This window comes from Macaca nemestrina, chromosome 14, assembly GCF_043159975.1.
Source record: "Macaca nemestrina isolate mMacNem1 chromosome 14, mMacNem.hap1, whole genome shotgun sequence".
Taxonomy (NCBI): domain Eukaryota; kingdom Metazoa; phylum Chordata; class Mammalia; order Primates; family Cercopithecidae; genus Macaca; species Macaca nemestrina.
This window is the reverse complement of record NC_092138.1, coordinates 19,202,734-19,222,798: the sequence shown is the minus strand read 5'-3', so window position 1 is coordinate 19,222,798 and position 20,065 is coordinate 19,202,734. Positions and strand designations below refer to the sequence as shown.

The following is a 20,065-nucleotide window of genomic DNA, read 5'->3' as shown; positions in this document are numbered from 1 at the left end:
AATCCAATCCTGGCATGATGTGTCTACGGTGCTGCCAGGGGTCAGACTCATGGAACTACCATAAATGGCTGCCCGGAAAAATGACAACCAGAAATAGTATGAACCTTCTTTTTGCCCCTCCCACTCCAATTGCAACAGATAACAAAAGGGAATCCAGAAAGTCTGAGCATCACTGTTTGAGCAGAGAGCTGTCATTTACAGCCTGGTGCTGTGTGGTAGAAAAGGACACATCTGGGTAAAGCAACAGAAGACCTTGGGCTCCAGAACTGCTTTGACCTTTTTCAGGTTTACAGTGAGTAAAACAAGGAAACTCTTTTAGCTTCAATTTCTTTGTCTGTAAATAGGGGTTAGTAGTACCTAGCTTGCCATTAGTGAGAAGGATTATATCCCATATTATACATGAAAGTGCTTTGTAACCTGCCAAGTACTGTGGAAATACAAGGAGTTCGTGTCTTCTGCTATGTGCTGGACATGTTGGTACTGCTTCCTTCTTGGTCTCCATTTCAAAGTGTGTCTGCAGGTTCACATCGCTGTTCCTGCTGCCCCCCAGCCTCCCTCTGCTGCTTTTCCTTACCCCCCAGTGGGGCATGATCCCAGACTCTGGACAGACTTCCTGTCCTGGTGTTTGCTTCTGTGTATGTCCCGAGTCCTGACTATCTTCTGTGTCCTTGGCCAGCATTTTATGTTTCCTCATTATGGCTCACATCCCTGACTCTCTTTTGTCTGATATCTATAGATCCACCTGAAAAAACATTTCAAGACCCTTGTCAAGTAGGTCTAAATGGGTTTCACAATACAGTTAATCTTTAATCCAACAGAAATTAGATTTTGTATTTGATGTAGGTTGGGAAACAACGTTTTGGTCTGCCAGATGGGGTTCTATATGTTTTAAGTAAGGATTGTTGGATTGGAAGGGACATACAGTAATTAAAAGCTCACTAATAGCCTGAAACTAAACTAGTCAAGCAGAACACTGAATTTGGAAATGGGTCAGAAAGGAAAGAGAGTGAAGAAGCAAAAGGCTTTTTTTTTTTTGAGATGGAGTCTTGCTCTTTTGCCCAGGCTGGAGTGCAGTGACACAATCTCGGCTCACTGTAACCTCCACCTCCCGGGTTCAAGCAGTTCTCTGCCTCGGCCTCCCGGGTAGCTGGTACTACAGGCGTCCGCCACTACATGGGCTAATTTTTTTTTTTATTTTTAGTAGAGATGGTGGTTTCACCATCTTGGCCAGGCTGGTCTTGAACTCCTGACCTCGTTATCCACCCACCTCAGCCTCCTAAAGTGCTGGGATTACAGGCATGAGCCACGGCGCCAGGCCAAAAGCCTTTTAAAGGCTTTATTTTGGGGGTGGGTGGTGTGATTATGATTAATTTTAATTTTGATATAATAATAGAGCAATGTAATGAACAAAATGTATGAACAAAAATAACTATTAGAGAAATTTAAAAAAATTAGAACTTTCAGATAAACAGAAGGGAATATGGTAGGGATGAATAGAAATTTGACTGAGTGTGGAGGCTAAAGCAACTCCATCTTGGATGCTAATTCACCATGTTGACTTCTGATTAACCGCAGTTCTAGGAATGCCTCTAAGCTCTCTATTTTATCTGTTGTTCTTTGTTTTAGAGCATGTACCTACTGTAAATCCTGCCCTTGGGTCAAAACAACCTGAACTGTAAATTCTATCCTTAGGTAGACTCACATTGCATTCTTGCGTTTCGCTGAGGGGTTGACTTCAGTTGTCCTACAAATTCCTTCCATATGGTTTATAAGCCTTGGATCTGGGGGATCATAGCATGGGGACCCCACTATCTTGTCTCCCCATTGCCTGAGACACAGCTATGGCTTCTGTTTGTAAGTGCCTATTAAATGTTTCTTCCTAAGAAGCTGGATTTGTCAGTTTCTTCGGCCTCTCAGCTTCCTCAGATTTTGGGAGTAGGTTTGCATAGAGCTGCCCATTGTGGAACACTAAGCCAGGAAATAAACAGAAAAGAAGAACTAGAAAACAAACAAATAGTAAAGACAAAATAAGGTGACAGGTGGACTTCTGGGCAATTATTGAAGTAGGGATTACACACATGATTTCAACAGGGGAAAAAGGAGTAAAATAAAATCAGACTTTATAGATACACTCATGACAACTCCAGGCACAGCTCAGCTCATCCTTAGTGTGGCTTTGCAACAGGCCCACCCCAACTCCAAAGAACTTAGAGCAAGAGTATAAATGGAGATCTAAATACTCAAAAGTCCTACATCAAACTCACAAGTTGATAAAATATTTTTCTATCCTTCTATCTTTCTTGTTTCTTGACACAAATATTTTTATAACATCCTAGAAGACCAGCTTCAAATGTAGAATTCTTGGACTTCTGTGTCAGAATATGGCTATGTAAGGAGAGCAGCCCCCATACCTTGCTAACTCCTGTTTGCTCCCCGCCCTGCTTTGTCCCGCTCTGCAAGGGGCTTTGCATACGTATGTGTGGACACTCCAGCCTGTATGTTTAAGCTCTCTCTACATCTCCAGAAAACAACTATTTCCTCTTTATATCTTGGGCCTAAGATGTGCCTATTGGCATGGTCTGTACTTAGAAAGACAGTTGAGGGAACGTTTGGAGCAGTTGGAAGGTGTTTGGGCAGGAGACTCCCTCTGTTAGATCAAAAGGTGCTCAGTTAGTTTCTGCTAGTGTGGAGATAAATCGTATTATGGCTAGGGGCCATGACGGTAGAAGCAGTCATAGTAATTCTTGCTCCAGTAAGAGTAAGTAATCCCAGGGCTCCAGATGCTGAGTTCATGGTCTTGAATGGGGGCAGGGCAGAGGCTCTGGGTGGGCATGAGCCCTTTGCCTTGCAGACTTCTACCTCGTGTAGGTACCCAGCCATTGGAGGTGTAGACTGGACCCTTGAATGTATGTGTCCCAGGACAGCAGGCTTGGCCATGCTTTAAGTGTCATACTCCAAATGAAAGACTTAAAACCTTCTCCTTTCATTTTATTAGAACCCAGGAAAGATTTAAAGGCGTTTTGGTCTCCACCCCACAGGCAAGGAGGGCTAATGTCCCAAATGTGGACATATAGGACTAAATTCCTTATGTGCTCAGATAACACATCAGCTGGCTTTTCTGTTTGTGCTTTCCTCATTGCTGGAATGGGAGTAGTTCCCTCACCTAAGGACATTTTCAAAAAGATAAATGTTGAGTTACAGAAATCTGAAAGCATGTACCCTGAGCTGATGAATGTGAGGGAATAACACTAACCCCTTTTCTCTAACTTCCTGCAGCAAGTTGAGCTCCAGGACTCCCTTTCTTTGGGCCTATGAATTCCACAGGACTCTTAGAGGGAAACCCAGTTGCTCTTTAGAGCCAGGATGCTAGCGCTGCCTGTCACGTTCTTCCTCCCATGACTTGAACACTGAGGGCTTATTTTCCCCCAGTGCACTTTCAGTCTCTATGTATTTTTCCCCTAAGGTTGCCCCAGCTGGCCAGGTGGCTTTGCACTGGGGTTGTAGGAGCATGACCAGCTTACGGCTTCTCCTAAGTACAAGGGAGAGGGCGGTCAAGGCTCCAGAAACAAGCTGAGATGTGTGACTCAGGCCCTAGTAATCATCTTTTCTTAATGGCAGAGAAAAGCATATCTCCTCCTTGCCAGGAAGGAGGAAAATCACAGATGTGAAAGTGATGAGAGGTGAAAATGATTGGATTCATCTGAAAGGATAAGCCAAGTTTTCCTCCCTTCCTTATTTGATCCTCCTGAGTTTATTCCTTCCCTGCAAATAAGCACCTTGAGGCAATTAAAAATGCTGAGCTCTCCAGTGTGATCACACTGACTCAGTTTTTATAGGAGGAAATTAGTTCAGAGACAAACAGTCAACAGCCTGTCCTTCGACATGGCCCGGGGAATACGTACAAATTTCACAAAGATTTAGAGCCCTTCTGCCTTTGAGTGAAAGTCTTTGTCCATTGTCTTTGTTTCTTGAAAATGCCAAAACTAATTGGGACCTCAACACAATTCACTGTGGAGTCAAATTCACCACTTTCACTGGAAGTGAAAATATAAATGAATGCATTCAAGTGTTAACATATCTTCTGAGGATTACATTTAGGTAGCATCTTTCAAATAACTGTATTTTCCTCAAATTACTAAAACAAAAGGCAAACCCAAGCAAATCAACAGCCACCAAAAGGGGACAATTTTCCCCTCAGCTCTTTACCGAATTGTAGCCCAAGAGTGATTTTTATAGCCCAGTTATAAATGTCTGGAAATCAGGAGGTTTTGATAGAAATGTGGGCCGACCTTTAACGGTATTGATGCTTGCGAGGGCTGCTATGATAAAAACGCCTCCTTCTCCCTCCACCCTGACTCCCCAAGCTCTTTAATTTTTGTAAATAATGTGCTGAGCTCTCACTGAAGCTAGTCAGTGAAGCAGCCACAGGGATATGATTAAGGAATAAAATTCCTGTTCTGGGTCAGGAAGCAAGACTGCGGGTTTGATATCTGACCACTCAACTGAGAGAACAAAACCTTTTAATGGCACAAGTATCTCTGACCAGCAATGAAATGGTTAATTGCCTCTTCCTCCCCACTCCCTGGTTGGGGATAACTGAGGAAGGGCCATCATTCTCCCTGGCCTCTAAGCCTGTGAAGCCTCTTGGCAAACTGTCTTGATGAGGTAAACAGCAGCACCCTTTGGCCCCAGTGATTTTTTTTCACTTGGCATTATCAATGATGAGAGATGGTCAGTGATGACAAAATGCTCAGTTGGCACCAGGTTGTGATATAGACTCAGAAATTTTGTATCTTAGTCAACAATTCGATTGCTACAAATTAAGCAGAGATATTCACATTACCTATGAGGTATATAATTCTAACCTCCCTCGCATGAAACCAAGGTCTCTTCCTTTGGAGAGCTCATAAAATCTTGAGGCTTTTGTCGTTGCTTTCAATCAGATTGCTCTCGGATCATAGTCCCCACACATTTGTCACCCTGCCTCCCACCCAATAAAGCATATGCTTCAATCTATTAGCTTCTTTGCACATCAAAGCCACAAAAAGGTCAAATAATATAGTTTGGCACATTTTTTACTTTGTCACTTACCATCGAGATTTTGTACATAGAAAAAAAATTGACAAATGCCCTTGAGAACATGAGATTATGTAGATTTTCTATCTTGACGAATTCTCCCCCCCCTTCCCACTTAGTCTCACAAATCAGGCAGTCTCTGTATTCTATAAAATGTAAAGTTTAGTTGGATGACTTTTCATAAACTTCATTTTTAACACATTTCTTCTCTTGTATTTCTATAATATATGCAAAATGCCAAGCTCCTCAAAAGAACTTTACAGGTCATTTTCCTGCCATAATAGTCGAATCAGCAGCAAATGCACTTCATGGTTTAAATGCAGTGACAGAAGTATTCTGACAGCAGAAATATGTACTGGATAGTAACTTCCACAAAAGCCTTGAGATTTTCACATGAGTAGAGATTATAGCTTTGGAAATCGCTTTTTCTTTTCTTTCTTTCTTTCTTTCTTTTTTTTTTTTTTTAAAGATCGGTGCTGTGTAAATATGGACAAAGAACATTTATTGACTCTGTACTACCAAGTGTCCTTGACCTAGTGACATTATTGATTTCCCACCATTGTCTTTATATGTATTGGTCCAAGAGGACAGAACCATAATAGCTGCCTACCTCAACGATTAATTTTGATCTGCTCTATGTAATGAGCCTCACAGAAGCCCTTCAAAGAATGACTTTTAGGTCAATGTGTGAGCACATGCATGCGCGCGCGCGCACACACACACACACACACACACGCATGAGAACATGATGCCTCTTATTTTTTCAAACCAGAAATTAGGTCACCTGGTCTGCTAAAAGATTTTTCCACCGATTTGTGAATCTCATGGATGTGAAAAGAGTGGCACAATAAAGCAAAATTATTTGGGGTTATTAATGTAATGTTATCTTTATTGTAAAGAATAAAATTAAATGAAATTGCAATAGTTGTACAAAATTGGAGATGATTATTTGCTCATTGGTGGTGAAATAAAACTACCCTCTCCTCTGTCTGAATATAAAAAGGGCTTTGGTCATTGGAGCTCATGCCGTGTTCTCAGTAACCTGAGCAATTATTTTCAGTAGGAATATGGCTAGATACCCCAGAAGCCAGAATTTTAGGACTCAGATATAATGTTGTGAATAACAGGCTTTTTCCTATTTATTGCTGCCTTTGCTTCTGTGTCTTTGAAATACACCTATATCAGAACCCCTACCAGTGGAGGGCATGGTTCATATGAATTTTTTTTGAACGAAACACTTTTTGAATTGAAAACTTCCATGTTTTGTTTTTTTAAATAAGTTACCAAACTATAAAAACTACAAAATTTACATATATATATATAATGTATGTATATATATATGTGTATATATATGTGTGTGTATCAAACATAAAGATGTTACTGGATGAGTAAAAAGATTACCACTATTCAATCTCATTGCACTAGCCTGCTAGATTTGGGCTAAGAAAACTTTGTTTACTAAGCCTCTTTTTCATTGACCTTGGCATTGTTATTTGTCGTTTTTAACTGCCATTATATAATATGCAAAGCATAAATAGTAATTGTCCACTTCATGCCTGTTTCATTCCAGGGAACAACTGAAGATTAATTACTGTCAGTATTTTGGGTTAGATTAAAGCAACGTGCATTTTCTAGTGTGTAATTTTCTTATTGTAATTAATGTGGTTTGGTTGTTTCGGTATGGTTAATGGTGGTGTTTGAATCATAGCAAACGTTCTCCTGACAGGTACAAAGAATTTAATAAGTATCTGTGGAATTTTATTACTCAAAGCATTCAAAATAAGGAATCAATTGTGCTTTTGAGTTTTGAACCTTCCACCAATGTGGCTTTAATTTTTCTTCCTGTTCCACGTATGTGCTCTTTCTTTTTCATCTTCAATAATTGTAAAAATATAGAAAAGTTTAGAGAATAATGTAACAAGTACTCTACATCAGTTAGTATGGCTGTGTAACACAGCAGCTCAATGTTTAGTTGCTTAAGACATTAATCATTTATTATTTCTCATGACCTCAGGGGCTGCATGGAAAGTTCTGTTGATCTGGGCTAGGCTTGCTCATGCATCTGTGGTCAGCTGGTAGATCTGTGTGACAAGAGGCGAGAGCTGGCTGATCTGTGATGGCTGCAGCTTTAATGACTCAGCTATGCTCCACATGGTCTCTCATCCTCCAATAAACCAGTTCAGGGTTGTTCTCATGGTGAAAGCAGGGGTCTGAGAAAGAGAGCAGGAGTGTACATGACTCTTGAAACCTAGTCCCAGAAATACCACATCACTGGACTGTCTGCTTTCTATCACCCCAAACAAGTCAGTAATCCAGTCTCGTTCAAGGAGTGCAGAAACAGACACCATATCTTGATGGGTATTGTATCAACTATTAAGTGGTATTATAGAAGGTGTGGATATAGAGAGGCCTTTAATTAAGACTAATATTGCAATTAACCTGCACAAACAATATTCCTGACCTCATGGGATTGATACTTATTAACATTTTATCATATTATTCTCAATTAAAATAGTAATAAAATATTAAAGATTGACCTGGACTTTTTTGGTGGGCCCCATTCATCTTCCTCACTAGGCAATCACAATCATGAATTTAGTGTGTGTCCAGGACATTTTGAAAATACCTTTGTATGTGTGGTGCACACACACACACAACCACCCCCCACCACACACACATACACACACACTGGTGGTTTTAAAATAGGTCTGCAAATTATTTGACATTTTTCCCATTAAGAGGTAGTGCTTGGCTGGGCACAGTGACTCACTCCTGTAATCCCAGCATTTTGGAAGTCCGAGGCAGGTAGATCACTTGATTTCAGGAGTTCGAGACCAGTCTGGCCAACATAGCAAAACCCCATCTCTACTAAAAATACAAAAATTAGCCGGGCATGGCAGTGAGCACCTGTAGTCCCAGATACTCAAGAGGCTGAGGCAGTAGAATTGCTTGAACCTGGGAGGTGGAAGTTGCAGTGAGCCGAGATCATGCTACTGCACTGCAGCCTGGCAACAGAGCGAGACTGTTTCAAAAAGAAGAAAAGAAAAAAAAGAAAGGAAAAAAAAAGGCATTGCTAATAGCCCTTATGCTTGAATATAGGCTGACTTTAGTAACTCACTGCTAACAATTAAAGTACAGTGGAAAGAACACTGCATGGCTTCCAAGCCTCGGTCATCACAGGGGATAGAGTGTGTGCCTGGCATTTTCCCTGTGAGGACACACAGCTTGAGAGCTCACAGCTGACACGTGAGGAGTCCAGCTGAAGCCACAATGCTGAAGAACTTACCTGGAGGCACCACATCTGGATAGAGAGATGCCCGAGGATCCCAGCCCTTCCAGGCCCCAGGTGTCAGGCCGATAAGTGATCCAGCCTTCAGATGATTTCAGCCTCTAGCCTTTGAGCCACCTCAGCGGATGCTGAGTGGAGCAGAAATGAGATTTCCCCATCAAACCCTGTCCGACTGGCAATTTGTGAGCTATATTTGTCAGCTCAGGTGGCCATAGCAAAATACCATAGATTGGGTGTTTTAAACAACAGAAATTTATTTTCTCGCAGTTCTGGAAGCAGGAAGTCTGAGATCAGGGTGCCAGCATGATTGGCTATTGGTGAGGGCTCTCTTCCTGGTTTGCGGACAGCTTCATCTCGCTGTGTCCTCACATGGGAGGGGGACAGAGTGAACTCTCTGGCGTTTCCTCTCATAAGGAGACTAATCCTATCACATTAGGGCTCCACCCTTCTGACTTCTTTTAACCTTGATTACTTTCTTATTTCAAATACAGTCACATTGGGGATTAGGGCTTCAACATATAAGGGGGCATAATTTAGTTCATAGGATGAAGAAAATAAATATTGTTATTATTTGAAGTTACCTAAGTTTTGGGTGGTTTGTTCTGCACCAAAAATATGGGGAACCATGATACTATACTGTTTATATGATCATATTACTTTTTAAAAAATATATAAATGATACTGGATTTACTATTCTATAATTTCCTTGTTGACTCAACGTGCTTCTGAGATATATCTATTTTGCTATATGTAGATATAAAGTATTAATTTTTTATTTTTGAGATAGAGTCTCACTCTGCTGCCCAGGCTGGAGTGCCGTGGTGTGATCTCAGCTCACTACAACCCCTGCCTTCTAGGTTCAAGGGATTCTCCTGCCTCAGCCCCACAAAGTGCTGGGATTACAGGCACGAGACACTGGGCCAGGCTAAAGTATTGATTTTAATCGTTACATATTAGTCAAGTATGTAACAGTGTTGTTTTATGTATAAATTCCCTTAATCATGAGCTTTTGGGTTGTTTTTAGTTTTGTTCCAATTACAAATAATAACACAATAAACATGCTTTATGTTTTCTTCTTATGGGCAAGCACAGACTTCTTTTCAAGTGTTTTCACTGGATCATAGGCTGTGCCTACTTCTTTTTTAAGGATACGCATACTTTTAATTTTACTTAGGTGGCCAAATTGTTCCTCAGATTCCACCATTACCCCCTTTTTAATCATCCCACTAGCATTGTGCAGACTCCAGAATTTCTCTATTCTCACAGCAGTTGAGAGTTATAAATATTTGAATTGTTTAAAAACTGATAGATTGGAATTGGGTTATTTTAATTTCTATTACTCTTACAGATTAAATGGCTGGGAGTCGTTAAAAACATTTTCTTGGTTATTGGGATATACTTTTCTCTACTGAGAATATATATTCTTTGTGATTCTATTACGTTTTGTTTTTTTTTGCCTATTTATTTTTAGGAGTTCTTTATTCTAAGCATTAACATTTTCCTGTTATATATATTGTGAAATTATCTCCTAATATTTTCCTTGCTTTTTTCCTTGGTTTAGATTCCGTTAGAATTTTCATAATTTGATTAATCATGTATAATTATATACATATGCATATACATATACGTATGTATATATAAGTATGTAGATATATGTGTATATTGTACCCTACACACATATGTATAAAAGATTTTATTTTATGAATGGTGGGTTTTGTGTCCTCTTTAAGAAATCCTTCTCAGCTGGGCGCGGTGGCTCATGCCTGTAATCCCAGCCCTTTGGGAGGCGGAGGCGGCTGGATCACGAGGTCAGGAGATCGAGACCATCCTGCTTAACACAGTGAAACCCTGTCTCTACTAAAAATAGCTGGGCATGGTGGCGGGCGCCTGTAGTCCCAGCTACTCGGGAGGCTGAGGTAGGAGAATGGTGTGAACCCGGGAGGTGGAGCTTGCAGTGAGCTGAGATCGCGCCACTGCACTCCAGCCTGGGTGACAGAGGGAGACCCCGTCTCAAAAAAAAAAAAAAAAAAAAAAAGAAGTCCTTCGCTACTCTGACATCATAAAGATATTCTTGGCCTTGGTCTTTAACGGGAGGAATAGTACAGTATTTCTGATATTTTTTAAACTACAATTTCAATGAATTTATAATTTCTACTTATTAGTAAAACATGTCAGATTGTAAATTTTACATATTTTCTGAGACTGATTAGCTAGGGACAGTGTAGACTTTTACAACGTGTAGATAAGTAACTAGAAAACAGAAGTTGAAGCTTCTAAAACTCTGGATAGTATTTACAGGAATTGTGTCACTCTGACAGAATGGCTCAATCAGTGAAAAAGTTTTATCTTAATAATAATATTTGAGGTGGCATGAAATTAAAAGTTCTCTTGTTCTTAAATGTCCTTTAGGTCTGCATGTTATATCAGATTTACCAGGCCATTGGTACTAATTTGCCATTATCACCAATTAAACAGTTTATTCGTTGGTATCTGCAAGAAATTTGAAGGTGGTAGATGAAAAATTTAAGAGGAAATAAAATTTTAAAAATGGACATTAGAGGAAAGAAGTGTCAACTGGAAACTTGTAGAGAAAGAATATGTTTCTTTATCTTGGCCCATGAGATTTATTTACCCTTCATCTAACATGTTGATTTCATATACGTTTCATAGACACATATGTTATAGGTTAATGCAACCACGTGTGTTGTAGAAAGCGTGTACACAGGATGCCTTTATGTAATTTGATCATGAAAATGCAATATAGCTATCATACTACCTGTCTTTCCCCTGCATTTTAATAGAGACTAATAAATGGATCCTTCACATCCAGGGAGAGGAATGATAGTAAAAAAATGTAATCTTACCCCATTTTTTTTTCCTTTTTATCTGGTGTGGTTGCCATGCCTTATGTCAGAGCACATTGCTTTAGGCCATGGCTACGATAACCCTGGGGCGAGATGGGTGAGAAGGAGATACACTCTCCAGGCTGTGGCTTCATCTTGTCTTAGGAAAGTCTGATATAGCTGATGGCAGGCATACTGTTCTCCTGTCAGCGCTTTTCAGCATTTATAGATGCCTCAGGGCCCTAAGCTGTGTGCGTGCGTGTCTATCACAAAACATGAAGTTTCTTCTGGGGTTGCTGTTGTGGTGCTGTGAAAGACACAGCAGAATGAAATGCAGAGACCCACTCTTCATTCCCACTTTGCCACTAACTAGCTTTGCATCTTTTAGAAAAATGATCACACTTTGCAAATATCTCTCTTTCAAAGAAATGGTTTGTGTCATATCATAATTGCCTATGTTACTTACTGTCTTCTTCCTTGGAATGTGATTATTTCAAAGAGAGAGACTATATATTCCTACTTTCCTGCCCATTGCTTAGTACAAGGTGGACACTTAAACATCTGTAGTGGAAAGTAAGGTTTCTTCTCCAGATCTCTGTGCTCTCTAGAATTGGAGGATTAGAATTTATTAGCTCATAAAGTCTTGAACTCTTGAAGAAAAAGACTGATAATTTCCCCTGCAACGAGTATAAGCCCTAATATGAGGAAACTATTATTCCACTGCAGAGTGCTGGGCATTGAAAGGAATCAACAGATACTGAACCTGGATAACATTTCTAGAAAATGATCTGGACCTCATTAGAACCTCTAACGAGGTTTTCTAATTTTCTGGTGTGAAGGTATTGAAATTAATACCAGACCCACACTATTTATTTACATTGCACATACATGCAAAAGCACAAACTTCATAAGTATCTGTGCTTAAGATAACTAATTTAGCCAGATTTATGGTATTTATGCACCAGTGTGAGCTCAGCTCTGATGGCCTTATCTACAAATTTAAGTCAAGATTCTGGTATTCGAGAACATTCCTGACTGGAATTGCCACATGTTTCACACGGATACCCAATTTTCTTTCAAGGAAAAGTGCATGGGGAATGGAGTTTCAGATATTCCAATAAATATCTGGAATATGGCCTCAGATAGTCCAATAAACTCAATAAAGCAAGACTTTTAGTAGAAGGTTGAAATGGAAAACACTCAGCAATGGAGAAAAAATGAGATTACCATTGAAGAAAAGTGCCATTACTTTTCTTCAATGGTCACCAGTGACATTAAAGCTGTGCGGAGATGCAAGCTAACTTGAAAATCAGTTGCGAAGAGGACGGATATATTTCATGAATTACAGGTAGAAAATTAAAGTTTATAATAGCTCTAGTAAGGATATTCTTAGAGTGGTTTCAAGTCTTGAATTTATATTCTTACTGTGATTTTAACTCAAATACTGATCTTCAAAAGAGTGACATCATTGTTGAACATTTTATGTTAGTCCTGACCGATGAAATATACTTTAAAACATCTACTTCTTTCTCCTTTCATTTAAGTGGTAGAGAAAATGAAATTGTTACATTGCACTTCCGTTACTGGAGAAATGTACAAGATTTTACCTTAACTTATTTAAACTGGGAATACCATATCTTTCCTCCCTGAAAAAACTCAACATTGCCTCATGCAGTTTTGGCCCTCACAAAGATCCAGTCATCAGCCCTCACCAAGATTCTTATGCCAAACCAGCTGTTGTAATTTCTAGAAACTACCAGTAGGTGTCTCCTATCCATAGTTTTGGTCACGGAAAGGGTGCCAATCATTTGTCCTTCATTTAAAAATGGACACCATTGTCACTGGTAGAGGGTCTTGACTGCAAGTTGTCCAGGTTCTTGGCATTTTGAACAAAGAATTGGACAAAACTCCCAGCAAAGCAAGGAAAGAATGAAGCAACAAAAGAACAAAAGCAGAAATTTATTGAAAATGAAAGTATATTCCACAGTGTGGGAGCAGCCAGAGCAGCAGGTCAAGGGCCTGGATACAGAATCTTCTCCGGTCCAAATACCGCCTACAGGTTTCCCATTGGCCACTTCATGCTCACCTCATATAAATGAAGTGGTGGACCCCAATTGGTATGACTGGTTGCCGAAAGCAACCAATCAGAGGCTGAAGTGGCGTTACAAAGGTCACACTCCAGTGCAAACATCTGATTGGTTGCTCTTTTCAACCAATCAGAGGCTAGGGTGAATTTACAAAGTTGCAGACACAGACTCCACTGGCAATCAGTCTGATTGGTTGCAGACAGCTAACTTCCAATCCGCCATGCAGAAAAGGCTGGGGGTTTGCAAAGGGAGTAGCCTCTGGTCCCTTTGTTACCCAGGTGTGGAAAGTTAGGGTTTTCCTTTCAATTTAGTTCCAGGAAGTCAGCGCGAAACAGCCCCAGGCTCCCTGTCTCCAGACCTTATTCTCCTGCTTCACCATGAGAAATCTGCCCACTGTATAATGCAGACAATCCAAGCCCATTTAATGTGCTTCTAAAATGGGTCACCCAATCTTCATGTAAACCTCAACTTTTCAGGAAATGAGTTTCAAGTAGTGGTTGTTGTGAATGTGTGTGTGTAATAAGTAATCAGAAAATGAAGTTCAACATTTGAGCTGATTTCCTTCAAAGTCTACCAAACTTATGATTAGGAACAAAAAGTTTATAAAGCAGAAGTTGACGATCTAGCCATGAAAATGAGCACCTTCCTCACAAGGCTGGCAAAAGTGGAAAATTTCCTAGAGATCCAATCTTGAGGTTTCATTATGTAGGAGGTTAATGTTTGCTGTCTGAAGTCTGAAGGGTTTTCCTAACAAGAAAAAAAATACAGTTTTCTTCCATGTGGAAGAAGGAAAAAGATCTCTTCTGAAAAAGTAAAATGGAGTAATCGAGTGAAAAGAGCCTTGAAATGTTCAGTTTGTGCCCAGGCCACTTTATAGAGGTGACGTTTTATTGCTACATGCTTCCTGGGAGTCTCTTTTTGTTATTCTTTACCCCTTTTAATGCTGTCACATTTTGTGCTTAGGTAGCAAACATTCCTCTGGAGCTGGGCATATATTGCTTTCTGAAAGCCTTCTCTCCCCGACTAGATGGTACTCTATCTGAGGGCACATTTTGTCTTATATTCCCTGATCTCTCCTACAGTATCTAACCTGGAGCCTCATCTTGAGCTGACGTTTACTGAATGCTTCTCACTGTTTTCAATATGTCATCCAACATTTTAGAGGAAAGCTTGTGACAGATTTTTGGTACTTCCATAGTCCCTGACAAGCACAGTGCCTTGCATGTAGAAGGTACCGTATTATTTTTGAAATAGTGAATGAAGCATGAGGCTGATAGAACAGGGAACACATATCCTAATTGGAGCAGTGGTGTGTTTTTATAAAAGAATGTTTATTCCTTTGAGAGCCTAAGGCAAGCCAGGCAGTGCACTGCTCAATCTACTTAACCTACTTATGGGTCACCCATAAATTCAGCTGACCTTTGTCAACCATGGAAGCATTGGAATTTAACTCAGAACTATGCAAGCCTAACACTCTCCAGGGACTGATGTAAAGAAAGGTATGGAATGGGGCTCTTGATCAATGGGCAGTTGAGCAGAGGAGAAAAGAACTTTGTAAACTTTCTTTTAGAATATCTTAAAGAAAAATTTATACCACTAGCAATGTATTAGTTGTTTGCCTAACCTGTCTTAGGTTGGCTTCCATAGGAAATAGATTCTAAGGTGGATATTTGTTTGCAGAGGTTTATTGGGAACACCTTCAGAATCAGTGCTTGTGAGTGAGTGAAAGAACTAGGATTGAGCAGAGGGAAAAATTGAACTGAGATGCAATCTCAACCAAGGCCCCAGCCAATCCTACAGGGAGCTCTAAACCTTCAATGGCTTTTTGATTTATGCCACCTTGAGGCAAGGAGGCTAGCCTTGGTGCCCCCACATCTACCTGTAATTGGACATAGGCTTCCCCAGGAAACTGGGTCACCTTGAATGTGGTGGCTCTCTTCAGTAGGGTTCAGTTCAGTTCTTAGAAGGTGATTCAGTTGTGAGTTATCAGAAGCCAGCATTTCTAAGAGCTCAGGGATCAGTGCCTAGGTCCTAAAGGGGCATACTAGATGGTGCACCAAAGTACTCACTGCATATTTATTCTGTTCTTCTCTCCCACCAAAGAAAATAAAATCCTCAGCCTCTTCCATGGAGAAGTAGAGTAAGGTTTGATAATCAGATTAGCTCTTACTTACATCAGGGCTAGGGAAGGGAACTATTTTTCAAACTTGAATGGCTTGACTGCTCCATGCTTGGGCTTCTGTGCTTCAGGCTAGGTGAGGGAAAAAGAAGAGGACATAGGCCTTGGTCATTCGGCTTTAGAACTAACAGAATTGTGGGATTAGGCTTCAGGCTTGATAGGACAACAATTCAAACTGCAGGGTCTAAGGGCATAGAAACCTCAGGCTTCATTTGAAGCCAAAAGAGATGACTGGGGAGGGTATGGGAGTGAGAATGGCATAAATGGGACAATTTGGAGGGAGATCATGTCTGCATATGTTTCAAGTAGTGACAGAGCCACAGGAAAGGAATAAGGAAATGCTATGACTTCAGTGTGTCCACAAGTTTGCAGTAACCACATTGCTGGGGAAACAGAGATGATGGTGAGACTCAGGGGAAACCTACGAAGAGGTCCATTCAAGAGTTTCAAGTTGAGATGTCTCAGCCTGCTCTGCTGCCATAACAAAACACCATAGACTGAGTGGATTAAACAACATAAATTTATTTTCTCACGATTCTGAAGGCTGGAAAATCCAACATCAAGGTCCTGATCAATTCAGTTCTTGGTGAGGGCTCTCTTTCTGGCTTATAGATGGCCACCTTCCTGCTGCGTCCTCACATGGACTTTCTTCATGCACATACACAGAGAAAGAAACTGAGTTCTCTGTTGTCTCCTCTTATAAGGAAACTAATCCTATCAGATCAGGGCCCATTCTTGTGACCTCATTTAACCTTAATTACTTTCCTAGAGGTGTCATCTCCAAATACAGCCACACTGGGGGTTAGGGCTTCAACATACGAATTTAGGGGGAACACAAACATTTAGTCCATAACAGGAGAACTAGCATTAATGTAAGGAAATACTGTCAGACATGACAGCAGGAATAAATGTCCTTGTTAGACACCTGGGCAGACACTGAAAATAGGGTTGCAACTCTGTGGTCACCTAGGAGTGTCCAGATACTCCACTCTCAGGCAAAGAGAATATTAATTGCTTAAGGCAGCAGCAAGACTAATTTCAGAGCTTAATAACTACATGCATTAAATCTCTTCCAGGATTGGTTCAGAACAGTGGATGAAGCTGAGAGTCTGAAGACAATGTTGAGTGAATAATCGCTAGTCTAGTTTAGGACTTGGTTTCATCTAAAGGTTTGAATATAGGAATAGTATTGCTCTTGGATATTGATTTCCTATAATCGTTTGGATTTTCTCTCTGTGACTATTTCCTCTGGAGATTCAGGACTGATCTCTCGTAAGAGTAATCCTCACAAAATTCCAGTGCTTCTGATGGGAGTAGATGATAGCTGAATGTTCACTTCTGAGATGGTTGTGTATGTCAGTGCCTTTTTTTTCTAAATAACATTTTTTTCTCTTGTAACAAAAGTAATATATGTTTTTTTTGTTTTTGAGATGGAGTCTTGTTTTGTCGCCCAGGCTGGAGTGCAATTGCACAATCTAGGCTCACTGCAAGCTCCGCCTCCTGGGTTCATGCCATTTTCCTGCCTCAGCCTCCCCAGTAGCTAGGACTACACGCGCTCGCCACCACACCCAGCTAATTTTTTTGTATTTTTAGTAGAGACGGGGTTTCACCAAGTTAGCCAGGATGGTCTCGATCTCCTGACCTCGTGATCCACCTGTCTCGGCCTCCCAAAGTGCTAGGATTACAGGCATGAGCCACTGCACCTGGCAACAAAAGTAATACATGTTTATTGTAGAAAATTACCTGTAATCTCACAATCTAGTGATATTAACGTTGCTGTTGGTCCCTTTCCTTCTGTGTGTATAATTTTTTAGAAATGAGACGGGTTCATGCCGTATGTACAAATTGAATATCCTAAAAATTTTTGTATTTTAAAAACATAATGCTATATCACTATGTTAAAAGACTAAGCAGTATTGTTTAAAACAGACTTATATGATTTACTTAATGAGAAACCCATGTTTTGGACATTTGAGTTGTTTCCAATTTTGCAGTATTATAAAAAGTGTTTTGTTGACTATTATGGGAGTATGCTTTTTCACACATTCTTTGCTATTTCTTTATAATAGGCTCATAAAAATAAAATTTGTAGGTCAAATGGCATGCAAAAATGTTTGTTCATTATTTCCAAACATTTTTTCAGAAAGATGGTAACTATTTACACTTTCCACAGCAATATAACAATCTTGAGTAAATTTTTAAAAATACCAGTATGGCAGGTAAAAAACAGCATATCATTATTTTCATAATTTCTTTGATTATTAATGAAGTTTAACATTTTAAAATACATTTTTCCTTGTCTAATTGTTATAATGGGGCATTCATATTTTCTTATTGATTTGTAAAAACCCTGTATGTATTCCTCTTATTCTGTCACCTCTGCTGTGAGTATTGTCATTAGTACTTTGTCTTCAATCTTGTTCATAATTTAGTTTATTTTTATGTCCAGAGAGTTTATATTTTTATGCACAGAAGTCACATCTACTAATATTTTGTTTACATATATATTTTCCATTGGTGGTATGCTTGGGAAGTCTTCCTCCAGTTCAAACTTCTGACATATGGAATTCAAAAAGGGAGCAAGGCTGGGCGTGGTGGCTTACGCCTATAATCCCAGCACTTTGGGAGGCTGAGGTGGCCGGATCACGAGGTCAGGAGATCGAGATCATCCTGGCTAATTGGGTGAAACCCTGTCTCTACTAAAAATACAAAAAATTAGCTGGGCGTGGTGGCGGGTGCCTGTAGTCCCAGCTACATGGGAGATTGAGGCAGGAGAATGGTATGAACCTGGGAGGTGGAGCTTGCTGTGAGCCGAGATCACGCCACTGCACTCCAGCCTGGGCGACAGAATGAGACTCTGTCTCAAAAATAAAATAAAATAAAATAAAATAAAATAATAATAATTTTAAAAAGGGAGCAGATGGTCTTCTATTATTTGCATCACTTTCGTCATCTCAGTAATCATTTGTAAGTGCGGAGGCAAGCATTTCGGCAAGGATGTTCAGGTGGTCATCTTGAAACAGAAATCTGTTCTGGTTTTCAACAAAGCACTTTACACACTTGAATCTTACTTTTTAAAATCAGAAGTTAATTCTATTGAATTAGGATTAGGAAAAGGTGTTTAGGTATTTTCATGCTGCCCAGGCTTGTTCCCTACTCACATCAGTGTTTGTTGGCCTTTGGTGTAGGAAGGAGCTAGACATAGTGAGAGAGCAGAAGAGGGAGGCAGGTGGCAGTCAGATGGGTACACTGGCCATGGAACCAGCACAGGCCAGGAGCAATCGGCTCTAAATAACTCTCTGTTCCTCTGCCTCTTTGATTTATTCTTCGAGGTCCACTCAAATTTTATATCTCAGCTTTTCCATCCCATGTTGATTGCTTGATTCTCTAAACAGTTGAAAGTGTTAGTATTTTCATTACTATCCATCCAATATAGTTCTTTTCGCATAGTCTCTAATATATGGTTTCTATTCTATCTAGTTTTATTTTACTATCCAGCATGGATCTTAAAATATGTACTTAGCTTTCCTTACAATATTTCAAGCTTCCTAATATAATTTTTCTTTTTTTTTTTGAAATGAAATCTCGCTCTGTTGACCAGGCTGGAGGACAGTGGCATGATCTCAGTTCACTGCAACCTCCGCCTCCTGGGTACCAGTGATTCTCCTGCCCCAGCCTCCCGAGTAGCAGGGATTACAGGCACGTGCCACCACACCTAGCTGTGTTTTTTGTAAAGATGGGGTTTTGCCCTGTTGGCCAGGCTGGTCTCGAACTTCTGACCTCAGGTGATCTGCCTGCCTCGGTCTCCCAAAGCGCTGGGATTATAGGCATGAGCTACCACGCCCCACCTGCTTCCTAATATCATTTAGTCCTAGCCCAAAGCATGGGCTGTGATTTGAACATGGAGACTCACCTTGGTATGAGATAAAATATGTGATGACTACTAACATGTACCTAATGAAGTATAGTTTGGCTTGAAGGGATTGTCTTGTTTAAAACATCCACACCAAATCTTTCTCTTTTTTACAAAAGGGACACACACACACACACACACACACACACACACACACACACACGGGCTATATATGAAGATATACAGCTGCTATAGTTCTGCCAGAATATGTAAAGTTGGCAAAGACTCTGGGTTTGAGTCAGAGGAACTCAACTTGAATCTCAGCTCTGCCACTTACCAGCTATGTGAGTGTGAGCCTCAGTTTCTACATCTGGGAAATGGGGATATTAAAATCACCTTCCTCATAAAGTTGAATTAATACATAATCCAGTTCAATCTGAGTTTCCCTGAGGTGCATCAAAAGAAGGTGATTTAATTCTTTAGACAGCACTTCAAGAATTAACCGAATTTCCCTTATAACTCAAGTCATAATTGTTAGCCTGGTAGCAAACTGAAAACCAAATTGTAACCCAACAACTAGAAAACCCCAATTTAGTCATTACTGGAGCTGATTTGTTTTAGGAATTGTTTCATAGTTGAGTTGTTGGTTTTTATCCCAACTTAATCTGTACACATTATTAAATCTGTAATGAGTGAGCTGGTGGCACATCTGGCAAGAGGAAAACGGTCCAATTCTAA

General features: G+C 40.1%; 1 long non-coding RNA gene across 6 annotated transcripts in view; it reads left to right on the top strand.

The window, feature by feature from the left end:
- Nucleotides 1-20,065, top strand: part of LOC105498723 (uncharacterized) — a 157,014-nt gene that overhangs the window by 65,736 nt on the left and 71,213 nt on the right. For 4 of the 6 annotated variants that reach the window (XR_011612417.1, XR_011612415.1, XR_011612413.1 and 1 more), the window contains exon 2: nt 16,551-16,643. The exons of the other annotated variants lie outside the window; for them this stretch is intronic. This is a non-coding gene — a long non-coding RNA (uncharacterized lncRNA). The remainder of the gene's footprint in view (nt 1-16,550; nt 16,644-20,065) is intronic. 6 annotated transcript variants of the gene reach the window in all.